The sequence below is a fragment of the Mauremys mutica genome, chromosome 25 (assembly GCF_020497125.1).
Source record: "Mauremys mutica isolate MM-2020 ecotype Southern chromosome 25, ASM2049712v1, whole genome shotgun sequence".
Lineage (NCBI taxonomy): Eukaryota > Metazoa > Chordata > Testudines > Geoemydidae > Mauremys > Mauremys mutica.
The window spans coordinates 12,358,006-12,370,213 of NC_059096.1; the positions used below are offsets into that span (position 1 = coordinate 12,358,006).

The 12,208-nt window shown below is 58.4% G+C and overlaps 1 protein-coding gene across 2 annotated transcripts in view; it reads right to left on the bottom strand.

The window, feature by feature from the left end:
* The window catches only part of LOC123356421 (alpha-2-macroglobulin-like protein 1), a 79,727-nt gene that overhangs the window by 15,818 nt on the left and 51,701 nt on the right, over positions 1-12,208 (bottom strand). The window lies entirely within an intron of this gene.

Below are 12,208 nucleotides of genomic sequence, written 5' to 3' on the forward strand. Positions count from 1 at the left end.
GTGATTGCTCCTGTGTATTCCACAGTAGGTGACTCCAAGCTATACCTGATGGAGGCGGGTAGGAGTTTAAATGTAAAGTTCGAAGGGTTACTGGGGCGGAGCACCACCCTACCAAATACGGCATCATCCCTCGTTTGGGAGACAATCGCATAGTGCGATGAAAAGGTGGGGACAGAGGACCACGTAGCAGCCCTACAGATGTCCTGAATAGGGACATGAGCCGCATAGGCTGCTGATGAGGCCTGGGCTCTGGTCGAATGAGCCTTCACAATAAGAGGCGGGGGAACCCCTGCCAGGTCGTAACAGGTGCGAATGCACGAGGTGATCCAGCGGGAGATGCGCTGGGTGGACACCGGCCGTCCCCTCATACGCTCGGCCGAAGCAATAAAAAGCTGGGGGGACCTCCTAAATGACCTGGTTCTGTCCAGGTAAAAGGCCAGTGCTCTGCGCACGTCCAACATGTGCATGCGGCGTTCCTCATTGGAGGAATGGGGTTTAGGACAGAGGATCAGGAGGAAAATGTCCTTATCCATGGGAAAAGCCAAGACTACCTTCGGCAAAAAAGCGGGGTGAGGGCGGAGCTGAACCTTGTCCTTATGGAAAACCGTATACGGTGGTTCAGAAGTCAGGGCCCTGAGCTCCGAGACCCAGCGGGCTGAGGTGATGGCCACTAGGAATGCCACCTTCCACAACAGGTGGGACCACGAGCACGTGGCTAAAGGCTCAAAGGGAGGCCCTGTGAGGCGGGAGAGCACCAGGTTCAGGTCCCAGAGTGGGGCCGGGGGTCTGGCGTAATGTGATGAACTGGGGCTGTTCTTAATGCTCCCTCTGAATACTGTGGGGGGGGCCTCAGTTCCTGGCCGACCCTCTGTTGCCTAGCAACTAATGGCCAGGCCCTTCCCCCTCGGCAAGGGGATGCTAAAGGTGTGGGAGAACAAAGAGGTCAGGTGACCTCCTGGCCCCGGAAAGGAACTGAGCAGAGAGGAGGGGCTGGAGGGGTTTTCAGTCTGGAGCCGGCTGGGGACGAGGAGTGAAGTGCAGACGTGGGGGTCTGGCTCACTGTTCCCTAGAATGGACCTGGCCGAGGGGTCCGGTTTGCTGTACCGACAAGCTCTGTTTTAGACCATGTTCCTGTCATCGAATAAACCTCTGTGTTACTGGCTGGCTGAGAGTCACGTCTGACTGCAAAGTGGGGGTGCAGGACCCTGTGGCTTCCCCAGGACCCCACCTGGGCGGACTCGCTGTGGGAAGCGCACAGAGGGGCAGAGGATGCTAAATGCTCCAAGGAGAGACCCAGGAGGTGAAGCCGTGTGAGCTTCTTGCCCTGAAAACAGTCTGCTCCAAGGGAAAGGAGGCTCCCCAAAGTCCTGCCTTCCAGAGCATCGTCCAGGGACTCCATGACACGTAAGGGAATGCCTGATCTAACCCTTTCAGAAACCGGGCCATCATGTGATGGAAGAACACAGAGCGGCCCTGCACCGGGGGGTGGAAAACTGAAATGGCCGCCAGGTGCACCCTGATAGAGGAGGGCGCCAGCCCTTGTGTCCTAAGTGGGAGGAGGCAGTCGAGGACAAGCTGGATAGATGCGGAGGAGGGAGAGGAGCTCTATCCCTCGCCCACATAGAGAACCTAGACCATTGAGCCAGGTAGGTTCGACATGTGGAGGGTTTCCTACTTTCCAGCAGGACCTTTCTCACATCCTCAGAACACCTCCCTTCCTCCTCATTTAACCATGGAGCAGCCACGCTGTCAGGTGGAGTGCAGCTAGGCTGGGATGGAGGAGGCGACCTTCCTCCTAGGAAAAGAGGTCCTGGCAGAGCGGCAGCCTGCACGGAGGAGCTGCTAAGAGTTGCAGTAGGGACCCGTACCAATGCTGATGGGCCCAATCCGGGGCTATGAGAACAACCCTCGCCCTGTCTGACTTCACCTTCTGTAGGACCCTGCCTATTAAGGGTACAACCGGGGCCCCGACCATGGGAGCAGGAAGGCATCCGATATTGCCCCGTCGACCCCTCCCGCTCTGGAGCAGAATCAAGGACAAAGCCCGCAGAAGTATGTTGTGGGCTATACAAAACTCCCACAGGAGTTGGGCTTCCTGGTATAAGGCCCGGGAACGCGTGCCCCCCATTTGTTGATGTAATACATGGCGGTCGTGTTGTCTGTAAGGACTCTGACCACCTTCCCCTGTATGTGCTGGCAAAAAGCGTATGGCCCTGAGCTCCCTGCCATTTATGTGCAGGGTCAGTTCCTCTGCTGACCACATGCCCTGGGTCCTGACATCCCCCAAGTGGGCTCCCCAGCCCAGGTCCGGGGCGTCCGACACTAGGTCTAGTGAGGGGGGGGGCTCTCAGAAGGGGACCCCCCCGGAGCATGTTGCTCGGGAGGGACCACCATTGGAGACCTGCCACCACCCTGGGCGGGACCAAGACAACCTTGTCGAGGCCGTCCCTGGCCTGGGAGTACCGGGAGGCCAGCCAGAGCTGAAGGGGCCCCATGCGAAGCCTGGCATATCGCACCACATAGGTGCATGCTGCCATGTGGCCAAGGATTTGCAGGCGCACCCGTGCCGTGGTTACCAGAAAGGCCGTAACTGAGGCGATGAGAGCTTTGAGCGTCTCGAATCTGTCCCGTGGGAGGGAGGCTATGGCCACCCGGGAGTCCAGCAGTGCCCCTATAAAGCTTATGCCCTGAACCGGGATTAACGTGGATTTCTCCTCGTTTACCAGTAGGCCTAGAACTGCGCAGGTGTTTAGCAGGACGCTCATGTGCTGCTGCACCAGAGACTGAGACCGGCCCTTGAACAGCCAGTCATCGAGGTAGGGGAAGATCTGCAGCCCTTTCCTCCTGAGATGGGCAGCCACCACCACCATACGCTTTGTAAATACCTTGGGGGCAGTAGAGAGGCCAAAGGGGAGGATCGTAAACTGGAAGTGGTCCTGACCCACCATGAAATGGAGGAAACGCCTGTGACCCTCGAAAATGTGGATGTGAAAGTACGCATCCTGGAGGTCCAGCGCCGTAAACCAATCCCCTTGGTCTAGGGATGGAATAATAGAGGCCAGGGACACCATGTGGAATTTGCAATGAACCAGGAACTGGTTGAGATTCTGCAGGTCGAGGGCCGGAGCCCGCCCTTCACCTTCGGGATGAGGAAATACCTGGAGTAAAAACCCCTGCCCTGGTATTCCCGAGGTACCCTTTCCACCACTCCCAGGGAGAGGAGGTGCTGCACCTCCTGGCGGAGGAGGAGGGCATGCTCCGGGACCCCGGCCAGCTGCCCAGACGGGGGACAGTTGGGAGGGGTGGAAACAGACTGCAGCCTGTACCCTTGGGAAATGGTGCCGAGGACCCATTGGTCCAATGTTATACGGGCCCATTGCAGTCGGAAGGCCGATAAACGGTTCATAAAAGGCAACTTTATTAACTGGGTGGGGAGTATACTGGCAACAGGCCCGGTGACCCCCCTCAACGAGTCAAAAATGCCGTTTTTCCAGCCGCTTGGCCTTCGAGGCCCCAGGCCAAGGGGCCAAACAGGATTGGTGTTGGGACCGACGCCTTTGTTCCCTCTGCCGCTTATGTGGGGGTTCGTATCTGCCCCGAGCCAGAGGCGCAGAGGTTTGAGGCCTGGGCTTGTCCTTAGGGGGCGGGAGGTAGAGGCCTAGCGTCTGGAGGGTGGTGCGGGAGTCCTTCATCCCGTGCAGACGGGTATCTGTCTGTTCCGCAAAAAGGGCCTTGCCATCAAACGGCAGGTCCTGCATTATAGATTGTGACTCGAACGACAATCCTGAGAGCGAGAGCCATGACGCCCATCGCATGGAGACTGTGGAAGCCATCGTATGAGCGGCTGTGTCTGCTGCATCCGAAGCCGCTTGGATCCGAAGCCTCGTCGATCAGAGCCCGAAACTTCTTTCCATCCTTGTCCCGAAGAAGGGGCTCAAACTTGGAGAGGGAACCCCAGAGATTAAACTCATACCGGCTCAGCAGTGCCTGGTGGTTGGCCACTTGGAGCTGGAAACTCGCGGACGAATAAACCTTTTTCCCAAAGGTATCTAGTCTGCGAGCATCCTTGTCTTTTGGCGTGGGCGCGGGCTGGCCATTCCGCTCACGGTGGTGGACTGACTCTACCACCAAGGAGTTAGGAGCTGGGTGGGTGTATAGGTACTCGTGATCCTTTGTGGGGACGAAGTACTTCCTCTTGGCCTTTTTGGAAACTGATGCAAGGGAGGCCAGGGTCTGCCAGAGGCCAGTGGTGATGTTGGCTACTCCCTGATGGAATGGGAGCACCACACGCCCCGGTACCGAGGAGGCGAGGACATTATAGAGGTTATTGGAGGGCTCCTCCATCTCCTCGCCCCGGAGCTCGAGATTTGCTGCCACCCTCCTAAGCAGGTCCTGGTGTGTCTTGAAGTCTTCTTGGGAAGAGGGAGGCGGCACCACAACTGAATTGCCCTGCACCGAAGAGGTGGATGGCGCGGTGCCTTCAGCAACCGACGGCATCGTAGGCTCAATGTCCGGGTCCGGTGCTGGAGTCGGTGCCGGGGGTTCGGCGCCCACAGTCTGATCCCGGTGCCGGGGAGGCAACGCAGGGTGGCCCTGAGAGGCTCCTGCCACGGAGCGAGGTCCCAGATGCGCAGGTGCCTGAGGCCACGGTGCCCAGTGGCACCATTGTCCTTGCCAGGGAACAGCTTGGAAATGAGATGCATCGGGCGCCGGCAAGGCTGGTTGCTCATGCGGTGCAGTGCAGCCCTGGGAGAGACGGCTGCGCGCCGACGCCGAAATCCTGGAGGAACGCAAGGTGCCGTAAGAATGACTGGAGCGCTCTCTATCGTGATGGCTCCTGCCCCAAGACTTTGACCTGGAGGAAGTTGAGAGGTAAATGTTCGAAGAGGTGTCTCTGGACTCCCTGCAGCGCCTGTGACCACGGCACCTCGGTGCCAGCGCTCTCGGGACGCACTCCGAGCATGGCCTCTGTGATGGCGAGTGCTTGAGTATGAGCGTCGGTGCCGATGGCAGCGAGACCGGTTCCTCTTGGACTGGCTGGAGGAGGAACGGCGCCATCTCTTGTCACCTCCTCGACGGCGTCCGAGATCGGAGGAGTGGGATTCACTGACCAAAGAGCCGGGACGCGGAGTCGATGTGCGTCGCGGGGCTCTGCTCAGCACCTCGACCTGGGAAGGTACCTCAACCTCCGACACCTCCAGGGAGGGTTGATGGGCGCCCAAGGGCGGCTTCCCACGGGACTGGGGGCCCGACTGAGGTGGCGCTCCTGGCACTGGAAGCGCTAAGATATCACGCGCGGCCTGAGCTGCCTCTGGCGTTGAAGACATGTGTACTTCGGGTGAGGCTCATGCGGATGGGACTGGACTACTCCGCTCAGCACGAGTCGGAGGTCTATGTCCCGATGGGGATCGTGGGCTGCCCAACTCAGGTCTGGCCTCACCCCTCTCCTTCTCTCGGCGCTGCTGAGTCTTCCCTTGTTTAGCAGGGGAGCGGTGCCGGCTTGTCATCAGCGCGTCGCTGCGCACCGAGGACACGGTACCGGGCGCGGAATCAGGACGACGCACCGGAGGCGCTTTGCTGCGTCCTGAAGACGAGGTGCCGGGCGCGGGGTCGGCTTGATGCGCCGGTGCCGGGGCCAATGCCGACTCCATGAGGAGAACTCGGAGTCAGATTTCACGCTCCTTCTTCATACGCGGCTTGAAGGAGCGGCAAATTTTACACTTCTCACTAATGTGAGCCTCGCCCAGACAGCGAAGACACTGATTGTGTGGATCGCTTCTGGGCATGGAGTTGCAACAGGAGTCGCACGACTTGAAGCCTGGGCCACGAGGCATGCCCCGAGCCAGGCCTTCGTGAGAGAAAGTTCAGCAAAGAAGTTTTCAGGGAAACTGGATACCACTAAGGCTATAACGCTGCAGCCAAGGCTGGAGCAAGTTCCGACTACCTTCACTGGCGGCAAGAAGGAACTGAGGGTGGGGGGAGCACGCAGCCCCCTTTATGGTGTGATATGTCAGCGCTACTCCAGGGGTCGCAGTGGTGCTCCCCCACTACGGGTACTGCTCAGGGAAAAACTTCCAGCACTGGTGCACGTGGCGAGCACACACACCTATAGTGGAATACACATGAGCAATCACTCGAAGAACTGACCCCTGCTGGCAGAGCTGGGGCTGGAGGGGGTCGGGCTGGGGGTGTCCTACGTGCAGCACATGCTGGTGGACTCAGCACGTTGGCAGGAGCCAGGGAGTCCAGAGCTCAGACCCAGCTCTGCCCCGAGCGGTGTTAAGGGTACGTTGCGCTCCCAGAGCCCTTCACAAAGAGCCGCTAGCCAGGCAGGTCAACTCATTAGCTGCACTGAGCAGCTGGGACATGAAGGCCTAGAGAGGCTCAGTGCGTTTCTACCGCAACCACCAAGCATGAGTAGACATTGCAGGACCCCATGTGATCACCTCCGTAACACCCAGCTTGGCTCTCAGATCCCAGGGCAGCATGTGGGGCTGGAGCTAGAAAAGCCATTGGTCTCCGTGTGAAACAAATGTATCTGGGTTGGAGTCACTGAGAGACAGGCAAGGAGCCAGGCGATGCTGCAGTCACCACTACTTGGCACAGTGTGATTAGCCTGTGTATTGGGGTGGTGCCTGCAGGAGGTCGGGCACAGTCCTCCACAGGCAGCTACAGGCCCTGCCTCAAAGAGCCTCCAGCCAAAGGGGGAGGAACAGAGCTGAACTGGAAGGGTCAGATGATCACGTATGCCCAGCTCCCACTGAGAAAAAACGGTTACTCACCGTTGTAACTGTTGTTCTTCGAGATGTGTTGCTCATATCCATTCCATGTAGGTGTGTGCGCGCCGCGTGCAAGTTCGTCGGAAGACTTTTACGCTAGCAACTCAGTGGGTCGGCTGGGCGCCCCCTGGAGTGGCGCCACCATGGCGCCGGATATATACATCAGCCGACCCACCCACTCCTCAGTTCCTTCTTGCCGGCTACTCCGACAAGGGGAAGGAGGGCGGGTTTGGAATGGATAGGAGCAACACATCTCGAAGAACAACAGTTACAACGGTGAGTAACCGTTTTTTCTTCTTCAAGTGATTGCTCATATCCATTCCAGGCTGGTGATTCCCAAGCCTTACGTAGGCGGTGGGGTCGGAGTGAGATGTTGCAGAATGCAAACTGCTGAGCCAAAGGCTGCATCATCTCTGGACAGTTAGACCAAAGAGGCAAAGGTCCGGATAGAGGACCAGGTAGTAGCATGACATCGCCCCTGGAAGGGTATGTGAGTCGGAAAGGCAGCAGAAGAAGCCTGAGCCCCGGTGAAACGAGCAGTAAGGTGCCTTGACGGAACATGGGCCAAGTCACAGGAGGTGCAAATGCATGACGTCACCCAAGATGGAAAGCTCTGGGAGGAGACAGGTAGGCCCTTCATCCGGTCTGCCAATACAACGAAGAGTTGGGGGCGTACAAAAAGGCTTGTCCTCTCAACATAAAAAGCGAGCGCCCTACGGACGTCTAGGGAGGGCAAATGTGCTCCCGTCGCGATGAATGGGGCTTCAGAAAGAAGACCGGAAGGAAGATATCCCGGATGATATGAAAGGTCAACAGCACCTTAGGGAGGAAGGCCGGACGTGGTCACAACCGCCCCTTGTCCTTACGCAACATAGTGCACCGTGGGTCCACTGTGAGAGCCTGCAACTCGGAGACTTGTCCAGCCGATGCAAAGGCTACAAGGAAAAAACTGTCCCTCAGGACAGGTATCTCAGCGAGCATGTTGTCAGTGGATCGAATGGAGCAGGCATAAGTCTGCTTATAACCAGGTTGAAGACCCAGGAGTTGGTGGGGGCGGCGAACCTGGGGGCATAAATGCCCCAAGCCCTTGAGGAACCTAGAAACCACAGAGTGTGAGAATATGAAGCGGCCACTCTCCCTTGGCAGGAAGGTAGAGACGGCTGCCAAATGCACCCTTAATGATGAACTGCGCCAGGCGCTGCTGTTTGAAGATCATAGGCAATCCAAGAGGAAATGGATCAGAACCTCTGTGGGGGAAACATTGTGTTTCGTAGCAGCAAGAGAAAGACTGCCAGGTGGGCAGATACGTTAACCGAGTGGAAGGCTTCCTACCACTCCGGAGAATCCTGTAGAACCGAGGGAGAACAACGTAACTCAGATCGGTTTAGGCCCGCAGCAGGCATGCGGAGATGTGCAGGGATTGCAGGTCTAGGTGGTAAAGCTTGCCGTGATCCAGCGTTATGAGGTCTGGGCAAAGAGGCAGGGGAATCGGTTGGCTACCGACAGGTCTAGCAACATGGTGTACCAGTGCTGCCTGGACCATGCTGGAGCGATCATGATCAGATGCGCTCTGTCCCTGCGGAGTGTTAGGATCTTGCGAACCAGCGGGAGCGGTGGGAAAGCGTACGGCAGACGGCTCGTCCATGGCATCAGAAAAGCAGCCAAGATCGAGCCCGGGGAGAGGCCTTGGCATGAGCAGAACTTCTCTCTCGTTCTGTTCCCGCGAGAGCGAAGTTCCAGAAACGTAATGGATAACATCCGGAGGAATCAACCACTTGACAGACAGGAAGGAACTGCTGAGGTGATCCGCCAGAGTGTTCCAGACCCCTAGGAGAAAGGACACTACCAGGTCCGTCGATTGAGCTGTGCAGGAGTCCCGGAGCTGGATAGCTCCCTGCAAAGAGAGGAGGACCGTGCTCCTCCGTGCTTGTTTGTGCAACGGGTGTCCGTTGTGTTGTCTGTGAACACTGAGACACAACAGCCTTGTAGGTGCTGCTGAAGCTCCTGGTACACAAGGCAGACTGCTCTCAACTCCCGGACATTGATGTGCAAGGGCAGCTGTTGAGCCAACCAAAGGTCTGGAGTGGGAAACTGACCCAAGTGAGCACCCCAGCCAAGAGATGGGGGTGTCCAATCATGAGGGACACCGAGGGTGAGGGTGAGGTGGATCGAACAGCACCCCTGCACACGTCAGGGAGGGCGTCAACCCCCAGTCGAGGGAGCCTAGGCCGCTCGGGGGGATCGAGGCGACCATGACCATGCTGTCTCTGGCCGGGTGGTACACTGAGGTGAGTCACGATTAAAGTGTACGGAGGCGAAGCCTGGCATGTTCGGTTACGCACGTGCAGGCAGCCACGTGGCCCAGAAAACCTAGGCAAGTTCAAGCCAAAGTTGCCGGGAAGGTCCGTAGACCTTGTACAATGGTTACCATCACGTGAAATCAAGGCGTAGATAAGCAGGCTGTGCGATACTGAAGTCCAGGGTGGCCTCAGTTAAGACTATTCCCTGAGTGGGAATCAGGGTGGATTTCGCTATATGGAACATCAGGCCTAAACGCAGGAATAGGACTTCGTCGACGCCCACACGAGTGGTAACTTGGGCCCCGGTGGCCCCTGGAATGAGCCAATCGTCCAGAGACGGAGAACGTGTATGCGACGGTGGCGGAGAGGGCGGCGACTACAGCCAGACACCGTGAATACACAGGGGCTATATAGAGGCCGACCGGGAGGACCGTAAACTGGAAATGACGGTTGGCCACAAACCGGAGGTACCTTCTGTGCGGAGGATAAATGGCGACGTGAAAATACGCGTCCTTCATATCGAGGGCGGCATACCAGTCTCCGGGATCCAAGGATGGGATGATGGTCCCCATGGATACCATGTGGAACTCCAGGTATATCATAACTTGTTGAGCTCCCGCAGGTCTAGGATAGGTCTGAGACCTCCCTTCACCTTGGGGATCAGGAACTAGTGGGGCTAGAACCTTTTGTCCCTTTCGTCCTTGGAACCTCCTCTATAGCTCCAATGGTGAGGAGCGCCCGCACCTCTTGCAAGAGGAATTGCTCGTGAGAGGGGTCCCTAAGAGGGACGAGGAGGGATAGGTTTGCTCGATTGGTGGTTGGGAGGACCCTGATTTTGGCTCTTTAGGGATCCAGACCAACACCTACGACTGCCTCAGCGTCGCCTGCTGGCAAAGCCCTGTCGTTGTCTAGGCGTAGGGTAAGGGCAGTGAGGCTGGCGGAAAGGTCGGCAGTGAGACATCGGCATGTACATGCCGAGAGGGAGTGCATAGTGACCTCGCTGTCCTTTGGGCCCTGCAGCCTAGGGTCAGTTTTGAGAACAGGCCTTTGTCATTGAAGGACAAGTCCTGTATAGTGTGCAGGAGCTGCGAGGGAAGGCTCGATAACTGGAGCCATGAAATGCGCCTCGTGGCAACACCTGAGGCCAGAGTTGTGGCTGTGGAGTCCGCTACATCTAACAAGGTCTGGAGGGAAGCTCTCGCCACTTTCAGCCCTTTTTCCAGGAGGGCATCAAACTCTTGACAGGAGATCTGAGAAACCGACTCCGTAAATTCTCCCACCGCCGCCCATAGTAACGGCTAAGCAGGGCTTGCTGGTTTGCTACGCAAAGTTGCAGGGCGCCTGCCGAGTACATCTTATGGCCCAGGAAGTTCATTCGCCTAGCCCCCTTGGACATAGGGGCTGGTACCTGTAGGCCATGGCGTTGCGTCTGATTGACGGACTAGATGACAAGGGAGCAGGGGGAAAGACGTACATATAGGTGCCTGTCGCCCCTGGAGGATACCATGCACATGCATTCGACTCACGTGTCCACGGCGGGATAGTGGCCATTTGGAGATTCATAGTGAATGCCACCCGTCTCGGGAGGTCCTGATGGGCCCCCAGGCTGATTAGGGGAGGGCCCAAGGAGTACGCTTCTGCCACCGCCTCATCTGGGGCGGAGGGAGAAGAAAGGCCGGGGATAAGTGGGTCCTGTGTGGACTCACGCTCCTGGACGACCTCCTGATCCGGTGGGATGTGGGAATCCGGTGGCAGAACCGGACTTCCTCCGTACCGTTCGGAGGAGGACGGCTAACTGTCGCCCCTGGTACCCAGTGCTCTGACGGAACAGAGCGCGATGGGATCACAGGTAGGCCTTTGGCCTGATGGCACGCCCAAGATGTACAGGGCAGCCACTGATGGGGGTCAGGGTCCTGGCCTGGGGCACCCGGAAGACTCTGGTGTGCACATCCGAATGGATGGCCATGGAGAAGTTAAAGCCCTGGGCAGAGTCTCCCTCTCCAGCTCATGGCGCTCGACGCGGCACCGGGGATCGGTACCGTGAGGCCTACCGGTACCGGGAGCGAGAATGGGACCTGCGACCGGAGCAGTGCCGGGAGGCTGACCAAGATCTCGAGGCTCGACGCCGGGAGTGGCTACGGGAGTCCAGTGCCTGGAGCGGTGCCGGGAGCTGGATGGGCACTGAGTGTACCAGGTCGGGGAACGGGACGCTGATCGGTGCCGCGGGTACGACCGGTACTGATATGGGGAACGGTGCCAGGACCGTGAGCAGTGCCGGCACCTGGCTTGGTGACAGGACCGAGAACATCTGTGGGACCGTGATCGTGAACGGTGCCGCTCTGTGGTGTCGACACAGGGTGGCCTGAGCAAGACAGGCTCGCCGATAGACAATATAACCCGCACCGGCGGTGCCGGGGGTTGAAGCAGCGCAGGCTCTGTCACTGCCATCAACTCCCTCGCTGTGGAAATGTTTCCGGCGTGGAGGGAATAGTGAGCTCAACCACGGCTCGCACCGGGGAGCGTTCAGGCGCTGGACTCAACGGCTCTTGCGTGGCCGGAGTCAACGGTGCCAATATTGTCGGTGCCGCGGCAGGTATCAGAACAGGGCAGACCGACTTAGTATAGCGCTTGGCTACGGAGCTGAAGAGCGAGCTCAACCGCGGCTCGTACCGGGGAGCGTGTCAGTACCGGACTCGACGGCTCTTGCATGGCCGGAGTGGACGGTGTCGATACTGTCGGTGCCGCAGTAGGTATAGGTGCCGGGCAGTGTGACTTAGTAGAGTGCTCGGCTGCGGAGCAGGTGGCTCCGACGCAGCTTAATAACAGGCTCGACCACGGTTCATACCGGGGAGCTTTCCAGCACCTGACTCGACGGCTCTTGCATGGCCAGAGTTAGCGGTGCGGATATTGTCGGCGCCGTGGTAGACATCGGTGCCGGGCGATCCGACTTAGCATAGCGCTCCGGCTGCGGAGCAGGCGGCTCGGACGCAGCAAGAATCTTGAGCCTCTTCATCCTCCAGGAGAGGGATCCATGCCGGGTGGACATCGGAGCTATCGACGGCCGGTGCCAAGAGGCCTTGGCGGTACCGGCGATCCAGTGCCGAGGAGGCGCTCCTTGAAGACTACCCA